The following is a 24774-nucleotide window of genomic DNA, read 5'->3' as shown; positions in this document are numbered from 1 at the left end:
AAGCATAACCTTACTAGCGTGTGAAATAAGCACAATTGTACTATAGTTTGAACATTCTTTGGCATTGCCCTTCTTTGGGATTGGAATGAACACTGACCTTTTCCAGTCCTGTGGCCACTGCTGAGTTTTCCAAATTTGTTCATATTGAATGCCACACTTTCACAGCATCATCTTTTAAGATTTGGAATAGCTCAGCTGGAATTCCATCACCTCCACTAGCTTTGTTCATAATAATGCTTCTTAACACCCACTTGACTTCACACTCCAGGATGTCTGGCTCTAGGCAAGTGAACATACCATCGTGGATATCCAGGTCATTAAGACCTTTTTTGTATAGTTCTTCAATGTATTCTTGCCATCTCTTCTGCTTCTGTTAGATCCTTACCATTTCTGTCCTTTATCATTTCCATCCTTGCACAAAATGTTCCCTTAATATCTCCAATTTTCTTGAAGAGATTTTAGCCTTCCCCTTCTATTGTTTTCTTCTGTTTCTTTGCATTGTTCATTTAAGGAAGCTTTCTTATCTCTTCTTGTTATTGTCTGGAACTCAGTATTCAGTTGGGTATATCTTTCCCTTTCTCCTTTACCTTTCATTTTTCTTCTTTCCTCAGCTATTTATAAAGCCTCAGCCTTTAGAATGGGAGAAAATAATAGTAAATGAAGCAACTGACAAAGAATTAATCTCAAAAATATACAAGCAACTCCTGCGGCTCAATTCCAGAAAAATAAAAGACCCAATCAAAAAGTGGGCCAAAGAACTAAACAGACATTTCTCCAAAGAAGACATACGGATGGCTAATAAACACATGAAAAGATGCTCAACATCACTCATTATCAGAGAAATGGAAATCAAAACCACAATGAGGTACCATTTCACACCAGTCAGAATGGCTGCTGTCAAAAAGTCTACAAGCAATAAATGCTGGAGAGGGTGTGAAGAAAAGGGAACCCTCTTACACTGTTGGTGGGAATGCAAACTAGTACAGCCACTATGGAGAACAGTGTGGAGATTCCTTAAAACACTGGAAATAGAACTGCTTTATGACCCAGCAATCCCACTGCTGGGCATACACACTGAGGAAACCAGAATTGAAAGAGACACATGTACCCCAATGTTCATCGCAGCACTGTTTATAATAGCCAGAACATGGAAGCAACCTAGATGTCCATTAGCAGACAAATGGATAAGAAAGCTGTGGTACATATACACAATGGAATATTATTCAGCCATTAAAAAGAATACATTTGAATCAGTTCTAATGAGGTGGATGAAACTGGAGCCTATTATACAGAGTGAAGTAAGCCAGAAGGAAAAACACCAATACAGTATACTAACACATATATATGGAATTTAGAAAGATGATAATGATAACCCTGTATGCGAGACAGCAAAAGAGACACAGATGTATAGAATAGTCTTTTGGACTCAGAGGGAGAGGGCGAGGGTGGGATGATTTGGGAGAATGGCATTGAAACATGTATATTATCATATGTGAAATGAATTACCAGTCCAGGTTCGATGCAGGATACTGGACACTTGGCGCTGGTGCACTGGGATGACCCAGAGGGATGGTACAGGGAGGGAGGTTGGAGGGGGGTTCAAGATGGGGAACATGTGTACACCTGTGGCAGATTCACGCTGATGTATGGCAAAACCAATACAATATTGCAAAGTTATTAGCATCTGATTAAAATAAATAAATTTATATTTAATATATATATAAAGCCTCCTCAGACAACCAATTTTCTTTTCTTACATTTCTTTTTCTTGGGATTGGTTTTGGTCACTGCATCTTGTACAGTTTACAAATCTCTGTCCATAATTCTTCAGGTACTCTGTCTTCCAGATCTAATCCCTTGAATCTATTTGTCACTTCCACTGTATAATCCTAAGGAATTTGATTTAGGTCATACCTGAATGGCCTAGTGGTTTTCCCTACTTATTTCAATTTAAGTCTGAATTTTGCAATAAGAAATGCATGATCTGAGCCATAGTCAGCTCCAGGTTTTGTTTTCACTGACTCTATAGAGCTTCTCCATCTTGACTCCAAAGAATGTAATAAATCTGATTTTGGTATTGACCATTTGGTGATGTCCATGTATAGAGTTGTCTCTTGTACTATTGGAAAAAGGTATTTGCTATCACTAATGTGTTCTCTTGCAAAATGCTGTTAGCCTTTGCCCTGCTTCATTTTGTACCCCAATGCCCAACTTGCCTGTTACTCCAGGTATCTCTTGACCTCCTACTTTTGCACTCCAGTCACCTCTGATGAAAAGGACATCTTTTTTTGATGTTAGTTCTGTAAGGTCTTGGAGAAGGCAATGGCCACCCACTCCAGTACTCTTGCCTGGAAAATCCCATGGACAGAGGAGCCTGGTAGGCTGCAGTCGATGGGGTCGGGAAGAGTCAGACACGACTTCACTTTCACTTTTCACTTTCATGCATTGGAGAAGGAAATGGCAACCCACTCCAGTGTTCTTGCCTGGAAAATCCCAGGGATGGCGGAGCCTGATGGGCTGCCGTCTATGAGGTCACACAGAGTCAGACACGACTGAAATGACTTAGCAGCAGCAGCAGCAGCAGCTATAAGGTCTTATAAGTCTTCATAGACCCAATCAACTTCAGCTTCTTTGGCATTAGTGTTTGGGGTATAGAGTTGGATTACTGTGATAAAGAATGTTTACCTTGGAAGAAAACCAAGATCATTCTGTCATTTTTGAGATTGCACTCAAGGTACTGCATTTTGGATTCTTTTGTTGAACCTAGGGACTACTCTGTTTCTTCTAAGGAATTCTTGCCACAGTGGTCATTTGAATGAAATCCAGATGAATTATGAATGAAATATAGTCATCTGAGTGAAATTCACCCATTTCCATCCATTTTAGTTCACTAATTCCTAAGATGTCAATGTTCACTCTTGACATCTCCTGATTGACCATGTCCAATTTATCTTGATTCATGCACATATGATTCCAGGTTTCTATGCAATATTGTATTTACTGCATCAGACTTTAGTTTCACCACCAGACACATCCACAACTGAGTGTCATTTCCACTTTGGCCCACTTACTTTGTTCTTTCTGGAGCTATTAGTAATTCCCTTCCACTCTTCCCCAGCAGCATTTTGGACACTTTGTGACCTGGGTGCTCATTTTCCAGTGTCATATCTTTTCGCCTTTTCATACTGTTAATGGGGTTCTCATGGCAAGAATACGGGAGTGGTTTGCCATTCCCTCCTCCAGTGGACCATGTTTTGTCAGAACTCTCCACTGTGACCCGTCTGTTTTTGGTGGCCCTGCATGGTATGACTCATAGGTTCATTGAGTTATGCAAATACCTTCACCATGACAAGGCTGTGATTCATTGAAGTTAAAAGCATTATATTTTGTTTTAGAGTTAAGTGCTAGTCCTGGGGTCGTTGTTGTTATTCCGTTGCCCAGTCATTTCTGACTCTTTGTGACCACATGGACTACAGCATGCCAGACCTCCCTTTCCCTCACCATTTCCTGGAGTTTGCCCAACTTCATGTTCATTCCATCAGTGATGCCATCCAGCCATCTCATTCTTTGACCACCCCCCTCTTCTCCTGCCCTCAGTCTTTCCCAGCATCATTGGGACTTTTCCAATGAGTCCTATATTCACATCAGATGACCAAAATACTGGAACTTCAGCTTTAGCATCAGTCCTTCCAGTGAATATTCAGGACTGATCTCCCTTATTATTGACTTGTTTGATCTCCTTGCTGCCCAGGAGACTTTCAAGAGTCTTCTCTAGCACCACAGTTCTAAGGTATCAATTCTTTGGCATTCTGCTTTTGTTAATGGTTCAGTTCTCACAACTGTGTGTGACCACTTGGAAGACCATAGCCTTGACTACATGGATCTTTGCCGGCAGAGTATGTCTCTGGTTTTGCACACACTGTCTAGGTTTGTCATAGCTTTCCTGCCAAGAAGTAAATGTCTTCTGATTTCATGGCTGCAGTCACCATCTGCAGTGATTTTGGAGCCCAAGAAGAGGAAACCTGTCACTATGTCCACCTTTTCCCTTCTACATGCCATGCGACTAGATTGCATGATCTTCAGTCTTTTCAGTATGTAGTCTCAAGCCGGCTGTTTTACTTTCCTTCTTCACCCTCATCAAGAGGCTCTTTAGTTCCTCTTTGCTTTCTGCCATTAGAGTCATATCATCCACATATCTGAGGTTGTTGATGTGTCTCCTCCTACCTTGATTCCGGCTTATAACTCATCCAGCCCGGCATTTCTCATGATGTGCTCAGCATATAGGTTTAACAAACAGGGTGACAGCAGACAGCCCTGTCACTCCTTTTTCGATCTTAAACCAATCAGTTGTTCCATACAGGGTTCTACTATTGCTTCTTGACCCACATACAGGTTTCTCAGGAGACAAATAAGATGGTCTGGTATTCCCATCTCTCTAAGAGCTTTCCACAGTTTGTCATGATCTACACAGTCAAAGGCTTTAGCATAGTAAGTGAAACAGAGATAGATGTTTTTCTGAAATTCCCTTGCTTTCTCTATAATCCACTGAATATTGGCAATTTGATCTCTAGTTTCTCTAACTTTTCTAAACCCACTTTGGACTGGGTTTAGAAGAACTGTATCAAAAAGTTCTCAGCAATCCAGATTACTGTGATGGTGTGGTTAGTCACCCAGAGCCAGACATTCTGGAGCGCAAAGTCAAGTGGGCCTTAAGAAGCACAGTTGTTAATAAAGCTAGTGGATGTGATGAAATTCCAGAAGAATTATTCAAATCCCTAAAGGATGATGCCATCAAGGTTTTTCATTCATTATGTCAGCAAATCTGGAAGACTCAGCACTGGCCACAAGACTGGAAATGGTCCTCATCCCAATCCCCAGGAAGGGTAGTACCAAAGAATGTGCTAAGGCTGGGGTTAAGGATTTCCATTTCTGATAAGTTTCAATCTCAGGAAAATATAAAAGTATAATCAATAATCAAATTTAATCTTATTTTCCCCAGCCTGATTCATCAGCAGTAGGACTTGATTAGCTTCCTGTGACCTAAATATTCACTAGCCTAAGGGTTTCTTATCAGGTTTATGAATAAATAAAGCATTCTTTTTGGCCTGAATGAGTTTCTTCATGATTTTCCTTTAATTAAAATTGATTCCTGTTTCAAAAGACACTTTTATTTTCTAAAAGAACTCCTACAGTACTCTATCGTCACTGTATTGTGTTCTTATATCCTGTCTACCTATCTATCCTATTTCTGGCCTATTTTGTCTTATTTCTATCATATTCTGTTATTCTCTCTACCTACTTTTATGCCAGAGATTCACTTTGTAATGATTGCCATGTAACAATATGTTAAAGATTACTGGTACTGTTTCTCTCTCCCTTTCTTTTTAATATTTCAGTTATTTTGGTGGCCATTTCATTTTTATTTCATGTTAAATGGTCAGGTGATCCTTAGAAAGTATCAATCTGAACAAAGCTTAGTGGAGCTGATGGAATTCCAGTTGAGCTATTTCAAATCCTGAAAGATGATGCTGTGAAAGTGCTGCACTCAATATGCCAGCACATTTGGAAAACTCAGCAGTGGCCGCAGGACTGGAAAAGGTCAGTTTTCCTTCCAATCCCAAAGAAAGGCAATGCCAAAGAATGCTCAAACTACCACACAATTGCACTCATCTCACACGCTAGTAAGTGTGATTCTCCAAAATTCTCCAAGCCAGGCTTCAGCAATATGTGAACTGTGAACTTCCAGATGTTCAAGTTGGTTTTAGAAAAGGCAGAGGAATCAGAGATCAAATTGCCAACATCTGCTGGATCATGGAAAAAGCAAGAGAGTTCCGGAAAAACATCTATTTCTGCTTTATTGACTATGCCAAAGCCTTTGACTGTGTGGATCACAATAAACTGTGGAAAATTCTGAGAGAGATGGAAATAGCAGACCACCTGACCTGCCTCTTGAGAAACCTATATGCAGGTCAGGAAGCAACAGTTAGAACTGGACATGGAACAATAGACTGGTTCCAAATAGGAAAAGGAGTACATTAAGGCTGTATATTGTCACCCTGCTTATTTAACTTCTATGCAGAGTACATCACGAGAAACGCTGGACTAGAAGAAACACAAGCTGGAATCAAGATTGCTGGGAGAAATATCAATAACCTCACATATGCAGATGACACCACCCTTATGGCAGAAAGTGAAGAGGAACTAAAAAGCCTCTTGATGTAAGTGAAAGAGGAGAGTGAAAAAGTTGGCTTAAAGCTCAACATTCAGAAAACGAAGATCATGGCATCTGGTCCCATCACTTCTTTGGAAATAGATGGGGAAACAAGGAAACAGTGTCAGACTTTATATTTGGGGGCTCCAAAATCACTGCAGATGGTGACTGCAGCCATAAAATTAAAAGAGGCTTACTCCTTGGAAGAAACGTTATGACCAACCTAGATAACATATTCAAAAGCAGAGACATTACTTTGCCAATAAAGGTCCGTCTAGTCAAGACTATGGTTTTTTCAGTGGTCATGTATGGATGTGAGAGTTGGACTGTGAAGAAAGCTGAGTGCTGAAGAATTGATGCTTTTGAACTGGGGTGTTGGAGAAGACTCTTGAGGGTCCCTTGGACTGCAAGGAGATCCAACCAGTCCATTCTAAAGGAGATCAGTCCTGGGTGTTCTTTGGAAGGAATGATGCTAAAGCTGAAACTCCAGTACTTTGGCCACCTCATGCGAAGAGTTGACTCATTGGAAAAGACTCTGATGCTGGGAGAGATTGGGGGCAAGAGGAGAAGGGGGCGACAGAGGATGAGATGGCTGGATGGCATCAGCGACTCAATGGATGTGAGTCTGAGTGAACTCCGGGAGTTGGTGATAGACAGGGAGGCCTGGCGTGCTGCGATTCACGAGGTCGCAGAGAGTCGGACACGACTGAACTGAAATGGTCAGGTTCAGTTTTTAGATTATCAGTATACTTGTATGCTTGATTTGTAAGACCAGCTTAGGCTCTCCTGCTTTTTTTTTTTCCTGTGCTGATTTAATATTTTTTTCTAGGAGTGACTTTAAACATTAGTTCAGTTGTCTCCAGGTAAGAAGAATTATCCTTCATCAACTGTTGCAAAATTAAAATCATTGATTTCATATACATTCTCTAAAATGAAATATGGACACAAAATCATATTCACAACCAGAAATTGCACAAATCAGTGCTAAGATTCTTTCATATTTGAAATAGAAAGCTAGTAATATCTACTCATAGAACTTTCCAATCTCCTCTCTTTTTCTGCTAATGGATAATCATTCTGACAGAAGTCTTTAGGACCATTTCACCCTGTGACTCTCTTCACCCTTCCCCCTTATGCAAATAAGATGACTCTTACATCAAGTCAAATCATCACAACAGGCTTTTCATCATTTTTAATGGAATGTCAGCTTTGCCACCTGCTTTTATCCCCCTTCAGTCTGCAACATAAACTAGTCAACAAAGGCAGTCATCAGAGAGAGTTATCATCAGTGGCCTACTTTTTATTCTATTCCCATCAGAAATTCAGCTGACAGATATTCAAAGGTCACAGCCCAAGTGACATGCAACCTGCCAATTCCCACAATTTTGTCTTAAATTTTAGCCTTCTCTTGATATAAAGTGTTAGAAAGCTGTAAACACTTATCAGCAGTATGATGTAATGTTTAAACATAGAGACTCAGAAGTCAGATAAGAGTTGAGTTCAGAATGAGACCCCACCACTTACTTTCAGTGGAACCTTATCTAAATCTCATAATCTTTCTAAACTTCATTTCTTTATCTTCAAAATAGGGACAAAAAATAATGGTGAAGAAATATATTTCTCTTGATAAACCAATGGTATTTTGTTAAACCAAATAACTAGAACTGTTATGACTCTGTTGTATTTCCTTTTTTACTTATCTGGGAAACAAAGAACTCACTCTGTTTAAAGCTCAATTAAAATGAGTATTTGAGATCTGGTCAAGATATCACTATTTGGTAAGGTGAGCAGTCTTTTGTCTAAGATCAATGGATTTTCCATAATCTTACCTGCCCTGAGCAGTTTCCCTGGAACAAACAACTAAGCCATATTGACAACAAGGGTTTCAGTTCTCAGTCCCAATATCTCCATCATGTCAGTGTTTATAGTCATGCTGAAGTGAAGTGAAGTCGCTCAGTCATGTCCGACTCTTTGTGACCCCATGGACTGTAGCCTACCAGGCTCCTCTGTCCATGGGATTTTCCAGTAAATAGTACTGGAGTGGACTGCCATTTATTTCCTTCTCCAGGGGATCTTCCCAACCCAGGGATCGAAGCTGGGTCTCCCACATTGTAGACAGATGCTTTACCGTCTGAGCCACCAGGGAAGTCCTAATAGTCATGCTTCTCCCATCCAAATGCTAACCTGGCCTGACTGCTTAGCTTCTGAGACAGACAAGATTGGGTGCATTCATGGTGGTATGGCCATAGACTGGTCATGCTTCTCAAGGATATTTGCTGCTGCTTTTTTTCCCCCAAAATTTCCTGTTTTAACTGCCTTGTTATGTACACATATTTTACTGTAATGGCCTCAAAACATTTAAAGCAGAAGTTATAAGTGGTAATAATAATAATAAAAGTGATAGTATCCAAACCATGAGCAGGTGCAAAGAAAGCAAAAGAGGCTGTATGCTATAATGGTTAATGTATGGGATCTTGGTCAGACATGGGTTTTAATCATGGCCCTGAGCAAGTTATTTACTTCTTGCTGTCTCAGTTTCTTAATTTGTTAGATGAGCATAATATTGCTAAATAGGGCTACTTTGAGGATTAAAGAAGATAGAGAAAATGTTTGGAGTAGTTAAGTTTCCAATAAACAGTTTAAGAAAAAAGGATGAAATCACAACTTGGCATTTTAAAGATTGAGTATTGGGACTTCCCTAGTGATCCAGTGGCTAAGACTCTGAGCTCCCAGTGCAGGGGGCCCAGGTTTGATCCCTGGTCAGGGAGCTAGATCCCACATGCTACAACTAAGACCCAGAGCAGCCAAATAAATAAATAAAATTTAAAAAAAAAAAGATTGAGTATTGTGTTGAAGCAAAATTGAGATTTGGAGAGAAAAAGTGTCCATTGGCATTTTTAAATCAAGAAACATGAACTGCAGTAGACAAAAAAGTGCTTAACTTTAACCTGGTCCTGCTAAGTTTAACGATTATTTAAAGAATATCACAAAGCCCTGATTTTGGTTAAATTTTCTGAGATAGTCTAATTTCAAATTCCAGAGCTGGAAATGGACCTGGTAATCACTTTAGTCTTAAAATAAAGATATCCAGATATCCAAGGAGCAGCCAACATTGCTTCCATTTCTTTCTCTACTAAATGGAAAATTTATGAACTGCTGCCTAACTTGACTTTTCCATTTTAGTGTAGAAAGAACATTTAGATTGAAAAGCAACTGCCCACTGGTAAATAAGGCAATTAATACCTTTGAGTCTAGGTACACTTGAATGGCCTTTCAGTTCAGTTATTTGTTCTCCTTCTTGGGATAACTAGGAGAAGGATGGGAGAGATTAGTCTTTAAAGAGGAAAATTTATTATTTTTACCTTCAGAAATACCACTATATTTATATGGCAGATTTCTACTAAACCCTTTTTTAAAATCCACTTTTCTACTGATTAGGAAGAACTACTAGGAAAACATTTTATATTTATTTGATATTTGTATATTAAATAAATATTAAATAGCATATTAAAAAGCAGGGCCATTACTTTGCCAACAAAGGTCTGTCTAGTCAAGGTTATGGTTTTTCCAATAGTCATGTATGGGTGTGAGAGTTGGACTGTAGAGAAAGCTGAGTGCCAAAGAATTAATAATTTTGAACTGTGTTGTTGGAGAAAACTTTTGAGAGTCCTTGGACTGGAAGATCAAACCAGTCAGTCTTAAGGAAATCAGTCCTGAATATTCACTGGAAGAACTAATGCTGAAGCTGAAGCTCTAATACTTTGGTCACCTGATGTGAAGAACTGACTCATTGGAAAAGACCTTGATGCTGGGAAAGATAGAAGGCAGGAAGAGAAGGGGATGACAGAGGATGAAATAGTTGGATGGCATCACTGACTAAATGGACATGAGTCTGAGCAAGCTCCAGGACTTAGTGCAGGACAGGGAAGCCTGGCATGCTGCATTCCATGGGGTCACAAGAAGGTGGACACAACTGAGCGACTGAACTGAAACTTGTAGTTTTTCACGTGCTTATTGTTTTTACTTTCTTACTCCCACTATACTGCATTCATCAAATATTTATTGAACAGGTTTTAGTTGCCAGATACTGGTCTAGGCCCTGAAGACAAGACAAGACAAGAAACAAGACAACATCCTTGTTCTCATGAAATTTGTGTGGGTGAGATGGACAGCAAATATAATGTCACATTATAAAATGAGAAATCTTCATGGAGGGACTGGGTTGGTGTGTTGGGGTGTGGTGACATCAGGAGTTCTGTTTTGATCACATTAGGTTTTGAGATGCCTATTAGATATCCAAGTGAGGCAGATAATCCAGGCCATGGGCCCAGATGTGATCACCGATGAAGTGACAAGAGAAGACATCCGACAATCAGACCTCAGACACTCCAATATACAGAAGTCAGTGAAGAAAACAAGGAGTCATCAAAGGAGACTAAATCCTAGAGATAAATGCGCTTCCAAAAGGAGAAAATAAAGAACTGTGCAAATAAGATGAAACTAAGAACTGATCATTAGATTGGGAGGATGGAGGTGGCCAATGACCTTGGCAAGAGATTTCCCTGGAGTAGAGGGAGTCAAGGCCTAATTACAGTGGGCCATAGAGAGAATGCAAAGAAATGGAGATATCAGGTATAAGCAAATTTAACTGAGGATTTTGGCATGAAAGGCAGCAGAGGGATGGGGATGTTATTATTTTGCTTTCTTGGTTACTATTTCTTTCTGTGGTGGTGGTTTATTTTAATGGGAGATGTGTGTTAACTGAAAAACCTTAAAGAAGGATAAATTGGAGAAGAGAGGTAGAAGGGGTAATTGCAAAAGTGAAGTCCTTGAGCAGCTGAAATCTGCTTTCCTGATATGCATGAAAATGCAAATCTTAAAATGAAAACCAAAGATTCTTGTACAGATTTCAAGAACTCCAAGTTAGGATAGGGTGAAGATGATGTGGGTAGGGGGAAGGGGGAACTGGGAAACTGAGGTGCCAGTATGTTACTCAGTACTATTTTCTAGGGAGAATAACCTCACATAGGTAGGGTCACTCCGTCATGTCTGGCTCTTTGTGACCCCATGGACTGTAGCCCGCCAGGCTCCTCTGTCCATGGAGTTCTCCAGGCAAGAATACTAGAGTGGATTGCCATTCCCTTTTCCAGGGGATCTTCCCAGCCCAGGGATCGAACCCAGGTCTCTTGCATTGCAGGCGGATTCCTTACCAGTTGAGCCACAAGGGAAGCCCAAAAAGTATGGTAACAGCTGGCCAATAAAAAAAAGATTTAAACAAGCAAACTTCCTGGTGACCTGGGATGAAAAAGTGGGTCTGGCAGGAAGCCTGATATGTACGAGTATCTCTTGAAAACAAAATATATTCTTGTGCGTGATCTTTCAAATGGTGTAATTGATCCTGTATTATGGTTCAGTTCAGTTCCGTTCAGTTCAGTTGCTCAGTCATGTCTGACACTTTGCAACCCCATGAATCACAGCACGCCAGGCCTCCCTGTCCATCATCAACTCCTGGAGTTCACTCAAAATATAAATCTAAAGTTGTTTATTTATTTGTCTGTGAGTGTGTCTTTCCTATTCTCTCTTCCTCTCTCATCTAGAGTTAAAACAAGAGAGAAGAGACTTTCTGGTTTGATTTTCACAGAGGAAAATGATACAGATCATTATGGCTGGAGAGGGAGGGAATATAGTTGTCCCTGACAACATTCAAATGGAGTCTAAGTTAAAATGCTATGTGTTTGGGACTGTTTTCTTAGAGATCACTAAGGGGTACAGGGACCTGAGGATGAGTTTGTTTGCTCTCTCATATTTTAAATTTTATTTGTTTAATTGGCAGCATTGAAATGAAGTTTTTCCATTATTTTGTTCTGTTTATTTTTATGCACAAATATCTTCCTATGTGAGGTGATAATACCAGTCATTTGCAAGTGATTGTGTTGCAGCACTAGGTTGGGTTCCAGGAATATTGAAGCATGGGTCCTACGATAGAGACTTGAAAAGGACAAAAATGGGAGTTAATAATAAATGTTGGTATACCAGTCCATTTTAGTTTACTGATCCACCCCTTGAAATAGGAGACACAAGAAGGATTGTTGGGAGAACCTGTATGAAAGAGACGCTAAACTATTTTAACGGAAAATACTAAAAAGCTTATCGTTATGTTAATTCCACAGCCTTAGATCTGTGATGCTTAAAGTACCACTAAAACTAAAGCTTTTCCTACGCTATATTAATCACAAAGTACACATTGAGTCAGACTTTCCTGACTATATTCAGTTCAGTTCAGTTGCTCAGTCGTGTCCGACTCTTTGCGGCCCCATGAATCGCAGCACACCAGGCCTCCCTGTCCACCACCAACTCCCGGAGTTTACTCAAACTCACGTCCATAGAGGCAGTGATGCCATCCATCCATCTCATCCTCTGTCGTCCCCTTCTCCTCCTGCCCCCAATCCCTCCCAGCATCAAAGTCTTTTCCAATGAGTCAACTCTTCGCATGAGGTGGCCAAAGTACTGGAGTTTCAGCTTCAGCATCAGTCCTTCCAAAGAAACCCCAGGGCTGATCTCCTTCAGGATGGACTGGTTAAGTACAGGCAATACTGTACACTCTGCAATTTTCCTCTTACTATTCAAATCTGGGAGTCATCATTTATTAGCTATTTGGATTTGGGGCAGGTAACTTCTTTGTACCTCAAAGAAATAGGCATGATAATAGTGCCTACCGTAGTAGGGTATTATGAAGATAAAATGCAATACATAGTGAACAATTAGAACAATATCAATGGCATGGGTTAGATTTTTTTTATTATTATTGCATTGTGATATAATAGGATGACTGTCTGACTTCTCATTGGTAAAGAATCCACTTGCCAGTGCAGGAGACTCAAGAGACATCAGTTTGATCCTTGGGTCAGGAAGATCCCCTGGAGTAGAAAGTGGCAACCCGCTCCAGTATTCTTGCTTGGAAAATTCCATGGACTGGGGCGCCTGATGGGAGGAGGAGGAGCCCATGGACTCATGAGGAGTCCATGAGTTTGCATAGAGTCAGACACGACTGAGAGCACATACGTGTACACGCACACACACACACACACACACACACGAAATGACTGTCTAGAAAACACTGTGCAACTAGCAGTGCATATTTATCACTTGGTTAATTTTAAGAGACAGTGAAACTGTAGAGCAATGATGCAAACCTATTGAATACTCAGGGATGAGAAAGGAAACTCTAATCTTGTTTTGTTTTTGCCTTTCACTAGGTATTCCACCTACTTTTTTTATTTTTTATTTTACTTTATTTTACTTTACAGTACTGTAGTGGTTTTGCCATACATCAACATGAATCCGCCACGGGTGTACATGAGTTCCCAATCCACCTACTTTTAAAAATTGTGTTATTTTAATCTTTATTACACACAGACATACTCTAAGTATGTTTACGTCACCTTGTGTAATTTGTAAGGGTGAAATTGCAAACTCAGTTTCTCGTCTCTTTGAGTTTATTAGCACCCGTACAAAATTTCCCCTCTTTAAATTTTTTCTTATGTTTACCTCATTATTTCTGTCTATAATAGAAAATTTTCTTTCAAGTTATTGCTGCTATAAAGGGAAATACAGTTCTCGAAGTGCCAGTTAACTCAACCCTTCATTGTTGTTATGTATTTTAAAAGTTATATATACATGTCAAAATACTTAACTAAAGTGGAATGACATAAACATGAAATCTTTCTTCACACTGCCCAACCTCCAGCCGCACTCTACAGAAGTAACCACTTCTATTAGTTTGTTGTGACAAATTACCATGAACTTTGTGGATTAAAAAGTACATTCTTATAGATCTGTAGTTCAGAAGTCTGAAATTCATCTCCCTGGGGTAAAATGGAGACGTTAACAAAGCTGTCTGTTTCTAACTTCAACTAAATGTCATCCTGCATAGCACATCCCTGACACCCAATCACAATTTCCCTGGCTTGCTGCTCTGTGCCAGATGCTTTGCTGTATATAAAAGAAGGCAAAGATCAGTAGTAAAAAGCCAGGGCTCTTATAGTGTTGTTACTATTGTTCAGTTGCAAAGTCATGTCTGATTTTTTGTGACCCCATAAACTGCAGCACGCCAGGCTTCCCTGTCTTTATAGCGTTCAGTTCAGTTCAGTCGCTCAGTCGTGTCCGACTCTTTGCAACCCCATGAATCGCAGCATGCCAGGCCTCCCTGTTCATCACCATCTCCTGGAGTTCACTCAGACTCATGTCCATCGAGTCCATGATGCCGTCCAGCCATCTCATCCTCGGTCATCCCCTTCTCCTCCTGCCCCCAATCCCTCCCAGCATCAGAGTTTTTTCCAATGAGTCAACTCTTCTCATGAGGTGGCCAAAGTACTGGAGCTTCAGCTTTAGCATCATTCCTTCCAAAGAAATCCCAGGGTTGATCTCCTTCAGAATGGATTGGTTGGATCTCCTTGCAGTCCAAGGGACTCTCAAGAGCCTTCTCCAACACCACAGTTCAAAAGCATCAGTTTTTAGGCAATCAGCCTTCTTCACAGTCCAACTCTCACATCCATACATGACCACTGAAAAAACCATAGCCTTGACTAGACGGACTTTAGTCGGCAAAGTAATGTCTCTGCTTTTGAATATACTATCTAGGTTGGTCATAACTTTTCTTCCAAGGAGTAAGCGTCTTTTAATTTCATGGCTGCAGTCACCATCTGCAGTGATTTTGGAGCCCAGAAAAATAAAGTCTGACGCTGTTTCTACTGTTTCCCCATCTATTTCCCATGAAGTGATGGGACCAGATGCCATGATCTTTGTTTTCTGAATGTTGAGCTTTAAGCCAACTTTTTCACTCTCCTCTTTCACTTTAATCAGGAGGCTTTTTAGCTCCTCTTCACTTTCTGCCATAAGGGTGGTGTCATCTGCATATCTGAGGTTATTGATATTTCTCCCGGCAATCTTGATTCCAGCTTGTGTTTCTTCCAGTCCAGCGTTTCTCATGATGTACTCTGCACAGAAGTAAATAAGCAGGGTGACAATATACAGCCTTGACGTACTCCTTTTCCTATTTGGAACCAGTCTATTGTTCCATGTCCAGTTCTAACTGTTACCCTTAGTAAATGTTGGCATGTGTGTAGTGTTATTAGTAGTTAGCTAGCATATATTGAACACCTACTATGTATGAAGTACTATGCCAAAGATTTACGATTATTTCTCTGATTTAATCCTCTGATGTACATATGATTGTTATCCTCATGTTTCATCACATGAGTAACCTGCAGTTTAAGGAGATTCACTCACTTGCCAAAGGCCATTCACAAGAAAGTAATAGAGCAGGGATTTATTCAATTTCCTTGGGCTTCAAATTTTAAGCCCAACAGGATTTCTCTTTTGCCAAATGATAAACAAAAATAAAAACCACAATGTGTCTTTGTTTTGAAAGACTTGGAAAATAATAGCTCAGAAACAAAATTATGAAAAGAGGCAGCGATGATTCATAAAGATAAAGGTATTTTGTAATCAGACAGACATGACTTTGAATTCTGACCCGGCCACCAACTGGCTCTGTCACTTCTTTTATCATCTGTTTCTTGTCTGTAAAAAGGAATTTATGAGATTACATGAGATAAGAAACATTGGCTCTCATGAAAAAGAGGGCTTTCCTGGTAGCTCAGCTGGTAAAAAAGCCACCTGCAATGCAGGAGACCCTGGTTCGATCTCTGGGTCAGGAATATCCACTGGAGAAGGGATAGGTTACCCACTCCAGTATTCTTGGGCTTCCCTGGTGGCTCAGCTGGTAAAGAATCCTCCTGCAATGTGGGAGACCTGGCTTCGATCTTTGGATTGGGAAGATCCCCTGGAGAAGGGAAAGGCTACCCACTCCAGTATTCTTTTCTGGAGAATTCCGTGGACTATCCATGGGGTCTCAAAGAATCAGATATGACTGAGTGACTCAAGTGAAACATTGGCTTTCTTGAAAAAGAACGAAATAAGGGCTTCCCTGGTGGCTCAGAGGTTAAAGCATCTGCCTCCAATGTGGGAGACCAGGGTTCGAGCCCTGGGTTGGGAAGATCCCCTGGAGAAGGAAATGGCAACCCAGTCCAGTATTCTTGCCTGGAGAATCCCATGGACTGAGGAACCTGGTGGGCTGCAGTCCACAGGGTCACAAAGAGTCTGACACGACTGAGTGACTTTACTTACTTACTTACCTAATGTCATTGCAGCAATATGAATGCATCTAGAGACTATATTCACCCCACTCCAGTTGCACAGAGTCGGACACAACTGAAGCGACTTAGCAGCAGCAGCAGCCAGCACTCTTGCCTGGAAAATCTCATGGATGGAGGAGCCTGGTAGGCTGCAGTCCATGGGGTCGCTAAGAATTGGACACGACTGAGTGACTTCACTTTCACTTTTCACTTTCATGCATTGGAGAAGGAAATGGCAACCCACTCCAGTGTTCTTGCCTGGAGAATCCCAGGGACGGGGGAGCCTGGTGGGCTGCCGTCTATGAGGTCGCACAGAGTCAGACTCGACTGAAGCGACTTAGCAGCAGCAGCAGAGACTGTCTTACTCAGTGAAGTAAGTCAGAGAAAGACAAATGTCATATGATATCACTTATATGTGGATTCTTAAAGAAAGGTACAAATAAACTTATTTACAAAAGAGGAATAGAGTCACAGATGTAAAAAACAAAGTTACAGTTATCATTGGGGAAAGGGAAGAAGGATAAATTAGATTAGGATTGACATATATACACTACTGTGTGTGAAATAGATAACTAATAAGGACCGGTGTAGCAAGGGAACTCTTAATACTCTGTAATGACCTATATGGGAAAAGAATCTTAAAAAAGATTGGATATATGTATATGTATAGCTGATTCACTTTGCTGTACAGCATACACTAACACAACATATTGAATCAGCTATATGCCAATAAAAATGTAAAAAAAAAAAAAGAAACACTGGAACTAACAGATTCATTCAATGATAATTTGATTCCTTGGATATTAACAAAATTCAAGTACCTAATTATTTTGTGCAGTTCACCACAAAGCACAAATATGCATTCAATAATTTCTTTTTAATGATATAAACCTTTTTCTAAGCATCACTAAAATTAGAAATGTAAATTTTCTGGAAATGTCCCAGCTATGGAGAAAAGATCAGGTATTGTGTTAGGGAAGTAGAAATATATACAATTATATAAAGTTATTTTATTTATTCTGGAATATGAAATATATTACTTGTATTAGTGTAGATCCAATGATCATACACATTTGTGTAGCATTTGGTTGAGCCTCTCTGTCTCTTCAAAGCTGCACCAGGGTATAAATAAGGTATGGATAACACCAAATGTAAGTGAAGTTGGGACCCTCAGGATCATTAAGGGTGGGCAAGCAATTTAGTACAACAGCCTTGAAAACCTGGTGGGTCTTATCTAGTAAAACTAAAGCTGTATAGATCCTAAGACCTAGCAATTCCAATCTTGGGTCTGCTGCTGCTGCTGCTGCTGCTAAGTCGCTTCAGTCGTGTCTGACTCTGTGCGACCCCATAGACAGCAGCCCATGAGGCTCGCCCATCCTTGGGATTCTCTAGGCAAGAACACTGGAGTGGGTTGCCATTTCCTTCTCCAAATCCTAGGTCTATACCCTAGAAAACTGCACTTTTGAGTCAGGAGATGTACACAACAAAGTTCATAGCAACTTTGTATATGACATACATTGTATATCAATTATACATATATATATGCATATATCTCATTATATGAATATATCAATTTATTTTTCCATTGTCAACTGACATTTGAGTTGAGATATTTGGCAATTCAGCTGGGAAAGAACCCGCCTGGAAATATAGGAGACTCAAAAGATGCGAGTTAGATCCCTGGGTCAGGAAGGTCCCCTGGAATAGGAAATGGCAACCTGTTCCAGTATTCTTGCCTGGAGAATCCCATGAGCAGAGGCACCTGGTGGGCTACAGTCCATGGCGTCACAAAACGTCAGACACGACTGAGAACATGAGCATGCAATTGAGGAATAAGACTGCTATGAACATCTTTGTTTGTGTATTTTGGAACATGTATATGTACGTTTCTGTCAGTTACGTGCCTGGTAGTAGTACTCCAGCAGAGTATGCCTGTTCAGCTTTAGTAGAGATTGCCAAACAATTTTCCAGAGTGATTGTACATGCCTAGGAAGTGAGAGCTTGGTTATATCACATCTTCACCAGTGCTTGGTATTTTCTTTCTTTTTCATTTTAGTCATAGTGAGTGTACAGTGGTAGTGTACCATGATTTTAATGAGCAATTTCCTGATGACTAATAAAACCAGAGTTCTTTTAGTATGTCTGTTGGTCATTTGGTAGGCTATTATGTTAGAAGTAAGATATTATTAATAAAAGATCTTTAGAAGCACTATTTAATAAAGTTGATTATGAAATGTTTATATAAATCATCATATCAGTGAATTAAAGCTGAATTATCCTACAACGTGAAGAAGCAAATGGCAACCCACTCCAGTATTCTTGCCTAGAGAATCCCAGGGACGGAGGAGCCTGGTGGGCTGCTGTCTATGGAGTCGCATAGAGTCGGACACAACTGAAGCGACTTAGCAGCAGCAGCAGCAGCAGCCTACGATAACATAAAACTTGAGAATCTCAGTGGCTTAAAACAGCAAGATTTAATTCTTGCTCTTGCCACATGTCTTTTTCTGATGGTCGGTGGCTCTGCTCCACATGCCAGTCATTATGGTAGCTTAGGAAGGGACAGCCCCTAGTTGTGTCATTGCTGGCCTCCAGACAGAGTTAAAAAAAGAGGTGGCAATGCAGTGGATCACACACAAGCTCCTAAAGCTTCTGCTTAGAGATGACATGTACTTCACTTCCTCACATTCCACTGGCCCAAGCAAATTGTGTGGCCCTGATTAACATCAGTGAGAGCATTGTGTGATCTTCCACAAAGAAGAGGCTCAGAGGAAAGGGCATTAAATATTTGTAAACAAGAAAGTGACCCATAGCATCTCTTTCTGCAGAGGAAGTTTGTAACAGTAATAGTCTAGCATGGAGCATGGGTGGGCTGTCTTCAACACACATATTGTGCTGCACCTCTGTTTTGTTTATTAGTTGTCATCATTTAAAAATCATGGCATTTCACAAAGATGCAGATTTCTGGCTTTTCTTGGAAATCTAAGTTACAGGAAGAACCATTTGGAACTGAGTGGCATCACCATTCTAGATGGGATGTGCACTGCACTGGTGCCTTGCAAACATTTCTTACATAACCCACAATAAACAACGCATTTTGCATTACTCCTCACATGTGTACATATGCAGGTGTACACGTTCAGGTACAGGTATACACGTGTATATACTTACATATTTCCAAAGCAAATCCATGAAATAATGCTTACTGTTTTCTACAGTGCATGCTGATATCATCTCTTCTATTCTATCCTACTTTACCTCATTCTCTCCTTTCTTTAAAATGTGAAATCAACCTCTAAATTGATATCACAAACCATTGCTAGGTCACAGGCCACAAGCTGAAAACACTGCTCTCGATCATATTACTGTCTGCTGTTCCTCTGAATGCCACCGGTTACTTTTCTAGATTGAATTTCTGTGTAAACGTTTCCAGATTCCTGGGACAGCTTGTTGTGTGGGTGAGCAGCAGCTGCTTTCCCTCAGTGATTTAAGCCTGTGCATTTACTGGCTTTGCCCAAAGGTCTTAAATAAAATTTATACTGCTTGAATACCTGCAAGTTACTATGACTAAAGTGCAGTCACTCAGCCATGTCTGACTCTTTGTGACCCCATGGACGGTAACCTACCAGGCTCCACAGTCCATGGGATTTTCCAGGCAAGAATACTGGAGTGGGCTGCCATTTCCTTCTCCAGGGTATCTTCCCAACCCAGGGATCGAACCTGGGTCTCCTGCATTGCAGACAGACGCTTTACCATCTGAGCCACTAGGGAAGCCCAAATAAATAAAATTTATACTGCTTGAATACCTGCAAGTTAGTATGATTACCCTTCCCTTATTTGACTTTCTGTTTCAATCAAAATAGCTTTTTAGGCAAATAGATCTCCAATTCAAACTATCACAACTTCCTGGCTGGGCTAGGGAATAAAGGATGAAATGTAAGTAAGTCTTGGGCTTCCCAGATGGCGTTAGTGGTAAATAACCCGGCTGACAATGCAGAAGACAGATGCCAGTTCGATCCCTGGGTCTGGAAGATTCCCTGAAGGAGGTCCCCACTCCAGTAGTCTTGCCTGGAGAATCCCATGGATAGAGGAGCCCGGTGGGCTACAGTCCATAGGGTCACACAGAGCACGACTGAGCAAGTGAGCAGCACAAGCGAGTATTACCACGGGTGCAGGAAGGAGCGTTCTCAGAGGCTAGGGACTGTAAATGATGACTGTATTACCTCGGGGGACCCAAGGACATGTTTTCCACAGATCGATTCCTCTGTATCATGGATTCACTTAACAAATATTTATTGTTCACCTGTGTTCCCTGTCCTAGGGAACTCATCCAAACTTTGTACAAAGGTCTAGAGTAGGTCTAGATCTACCTGGTGTAGATAGTAATCATTTATTTCTGTGTTTTATGGCCTTGCTGTTTGCTGTTTTCTTCTCTTGACCCAGAAATTCATCCATTGTCAGAGGGCAATTCTAGTTAAGGGTTTGTTACTCAGATGTGTCCTCCTGCTCAGATGTTTGTTGATTCTAACTGCTGTCTGTCTGTATTTATGTGTGATGTTGTAGGTAGAGGGTATGGAGATGATGAGACACCAAGTAAAAGTCTCTTGGCCACTACGACACAAGCAGTATTGCTATAAAACCAAGTGAAAAGGGTTGTACTAGAGGGAAAGAAGTATCTTCATGTTTTCATAGGGTTCGGTGAAGCTTTGCATTTTCAGGAGCAGTGCACTTGTGATACCTAGAGGATTCCACCATCTCCATGGTGTTGGTCTCTGGAAGCAATTCAACCACCTAAGTAGCGTTGGTGTCAGGTGTACCCAGCATAATCGGGCAGCAAGGCCTGGTGGAACATGGCAAGATGGGCTTACCAGGATCGTTCAAAGCAGCAGTAATGCCCCTTCCTGCCAGCTGGAGGCAGTGGAAGCCCCGCAGTGGACATTGCGGGACAGGGCCAGAACTGGAGAGGAAGGAAATGGCTAACATGTTTCTGATTCCAGGAGGACAGCTAAAGGAGACTCCCAGAAATAATTATAAGGATGAGATGAGTTTATATTTAGAGATATTGCAGTAGCTGATAGAGGCGAGAACCAGTAATATACGGACTATTAGTAATGTGACCCCAGGGTAAGTCATGGATTAGACAGCAAGATTTTTTCTCCTTCTCTGTGTATGTGCTTCACCTAAAAATGTCCTTTTATAGAAGCATGAATGTAGCTCATTACCAAAAATCCTTGAACACTGTCCCCAAACCTTCCCCATTACCTTCACATTTTTTTTTGTCTTTCTCTTAAACTTGTCTCCTTTTCTGCCCGCCTGTCCTTGATGTCTTGTGTCTATATCCAGGCCTAAGGAGAGGAGAGTCATGAACTCCTTGGCTGTGCTGTTACTTGTGTCTTCTATTTCTATCTGCTTTTTCTACTCATTCATCTCCCTCGCCTCTATTCTTGTTACTAACAAGTCTCTCCCTGATGTCCTGGCCATATTCCCTTTATCTTCCTACTATCCTCAGTTAGCAAAACAGCAAAAAATAATAGCTAAGGTGGGTATAGTTGACAGAATTACAGCTCAACACATGCTAACCTCTAGTACCTCAGACTATAACTTTATTTGTAATAAGTGTCTTTGCAAATGCAATTACTGTAAAGATCTTGACATGAGATCATCCTGGATTAAAGTGTGCCTTATATCCAATGACAAGTGTCTTATAAGAGACAGATAAGGAGAAGACAGACAGAGACCCAGGGAAGAAGCCATGTGAAGACAGAGGCAGAAATCACAGTTCTGCTGACCAAGGCAAAGAATGCTGGGGGCCACACGATGCTGGAAAACTCAAGGAAGGATTCTCCTCTAGTGCCTGCAGAAGGAGTGCAGCCCTCCCCACCCCTCAATTTCAGACTTCTGGATCTAGAACTGTGAGACAATAAATTCTATTGTTTAAGCTAGCAAACTTTCTGCAGTTAGTTATGGCGGGCCTGGGAAACTTGGACAGTGAAACACCAAACAGCACCAAAGAAACATTTATTTCACAATTGATGAATATTTTAAAATAATAAAAAATGTTCTAGAAAAGAATATGTACATATTTTCAATCATTATTAATTAAAAGACTTTGCTAAATATTTTTAACATTTGCTAAGTAATTATTTTTAACCCAATTATAGAGCCAGTTCTCATCTGACAATAAAGTGCTCCTAAAGTTAATAGTCCTGGGTGTTCATTGGAAGGACTGATGTTGAAGCTGAAACTCCAATACTTTGGCCACCTGATGCGAAGAGCTGACTCATTTGAAAAGACCCTGATGCTGGCTGGGAAAGATTGAGGGCAGGAGGAGAAGGGGATGACAGAGGATGAGATGGTTGGATGGCATCACTGACTCAGTGGACATGGGTTTGGGTGAACTGCAGGAGTTGGTGATGGACAGGGAGGCCTTGCGTGCTACCGTTTGTGGGGTCACAAAGAGTCGGACAGTCAGACACAACTGAGTGACTGAACTGAACTGAAATGAAAGTTAAGGCATAAACAAATTGTTTGAGACTCATAATACATCTTTTCCTGCAGGAGTCATGTGATATATTATGGATATTTTCCAGATATTAACCCATAATAATTGTTTTAATAGTAGTCATGTGTGGACTATAGATTTCCTAAAACTCGGGATTATGCTGTACATATATAAATTCACTACCTCGCAGACTGATTTGCATATGATAGACACCCCCAGTACCAATAAATTCTCTTTGAATAGTTCATTTTTAAGCATCATACAATAGTGTTTAATAGCATCTGTTCTGGAATCTAAAAATCTTGGCCCTGCCACCTCCAGAATGTTTAAGCAAATTATGTAAACTCTCTGTGCCTCAATTTATTTGTTTATCAAGTTGGAATAATAATAATAATACCTACCACATAATGTTGTGAGGAGTTAGTAAATTATTACATACAGAGTGCATGCTCAGTCGTGTCCAACTTTTTGCGACCCCCTGGACTGTAGCCTGCCAGGCTTCTCTGTCTATGGAATTTTTCAGGCAAGAGTACTGGAATGGGTTGCCATTTTCTACTCCGTATTACATAGAAAGTTCGTAGAATTAAGACTAGTACCTGCATACCAGGATTAAATAAATGTTAACTATTATTAGCACTAAACACATTTCCCAACTAAATTACAAACTCTTTGAGATAGAGAAATGCCCAGTGTTTTTCTTAATCTCAGAACCTACACAATTTTTTGCATAGTATATTTGTTTAATAAGTATTTGTTGAACTAATAGAAGAAATGAATGAGTGAATGGTTACCTGTTTATTATACTTTCTTGCCCACAAATCATACAGAATCAATAAACATTTGTTGACATGTTGCAATAAAAATGTATTAAGAAATTAAATGGTTAAGTGATTGTCAAAGAACTACAAATATAATTAAGAAAAGTAAAAAAATACTACCAATGTGAAATTGTTCATCATATTTTAGCCCCTGGACTCTGGCAACTTGTCCTATGTTTCCTTGTAATTGTAGAATTGTGCATCATGTTTTGCTTCCAACCCAGGAAGAACACAGGAAGCACACAGATTTCTGGAGGTCTTTCTCTTTGTCAGTCCTTTCCGGAATTCTACCCTGCAGCTTCCTTCCACCTCAGCTTCCTGAGCTCTGAACTCCTCACCTCAGCGGGGCCTCTAGGCTCTCTAGGGTCCCCCTCCCTACATCTGCAGTCCCTGAATTGCCTCCAGGATGTTAATAGCACTCATCTCCTCTGTTTCCCTTCTTCCGGAGGTCAGTCTTACAGGCCTCTTGTTCGGTGTCTGAAAACAGCTGTTTAATGTGTTTTGTTTAGTTTTCTAATTGTTCACAGTAAGAGTGAAGTTTTTGTTGCTTTTAACCAAGCAGGTATCTTGGTTAAAAGAGGAAAAAAAAAACCAGTAACTATAAACTAAGACTTCTACCTTTATTTCATTGGTTCTTTTGTTGATGAAGAACTACAGGGCCCTTCCTTAGTTTTGAAGAGGTTTTGCTAGGGAAGTTTTCAGGCTATGTCAGAAGTTTGCTTCAGGGATACACCCTTCCATCTTTACTTCTGGCTTAAAGAAATAAGAGTGGAGAAGAGAATTCTAAAGTATAAATAAAGATTGTATACTGTTGCCTGTACCAAAGCACATATCTCATAACTTGTTAGGCAGAGTAGTAAGAATGTTATCTTTCTCCCATTTATTTGTGCATTCCTTTTCATATAGTCATATTCTATTAGGATCCTCTATTGCTTTTCACAAATTGGTTTCAACTTTTAACAATGATAGATACAGATTTCCTCAGCTGAGCACAGAGGCCATTTCTATTTATGTTATTTCTGTGCAGTCAGTCATTTCCCCTTCAAGGTC

At 40.4% G+C, this 24774-nt stretch overlaps 1 protein-coding gene and 1 non-coding gene across 2 annotated transcripts in view; one reads left to right on the top strand and one right to left on the bottom strand.

Annotated features, from left to right (window-relative positions):
* BICD1 (BICD cargo adaptor 1) overlaps positions 1-24774 on the top strand; it is a 243646-nt gene that overhangs the window by 127463 nt on the left and 91409 nt on the right. The gene's annotated exons all lie outside the window — the stretch shown is intronic.
* Positions 20104-20175, bottom strand: TRNAC-GCA (transfer RNA cysteine (anticodon GCA)). The gene has a single exon. It is a non-coding gene; the product is annotated as a tRNA-Cys (tRNA).

This window comes from Budorcas taxicolor, chromosome 5 (assembly GCF_023091745.1).
Source record: "Budorcas taxicolor isolate Tak-1 chromosome 5, Takin1.1, whole genome shotgun sequence".
Taxonomy (NCBI): Eukaryota; Metazoa; Chordata; class Mammalia; order Artiodactyla; family Bovidae; genus Budorcas; species Budorcas taxicolor.
The sequence above is the reverse complement of the archived record's forward strand: the minus strand, read 5'-3'. Positions and strand labels throughout refer to the sequence as shown.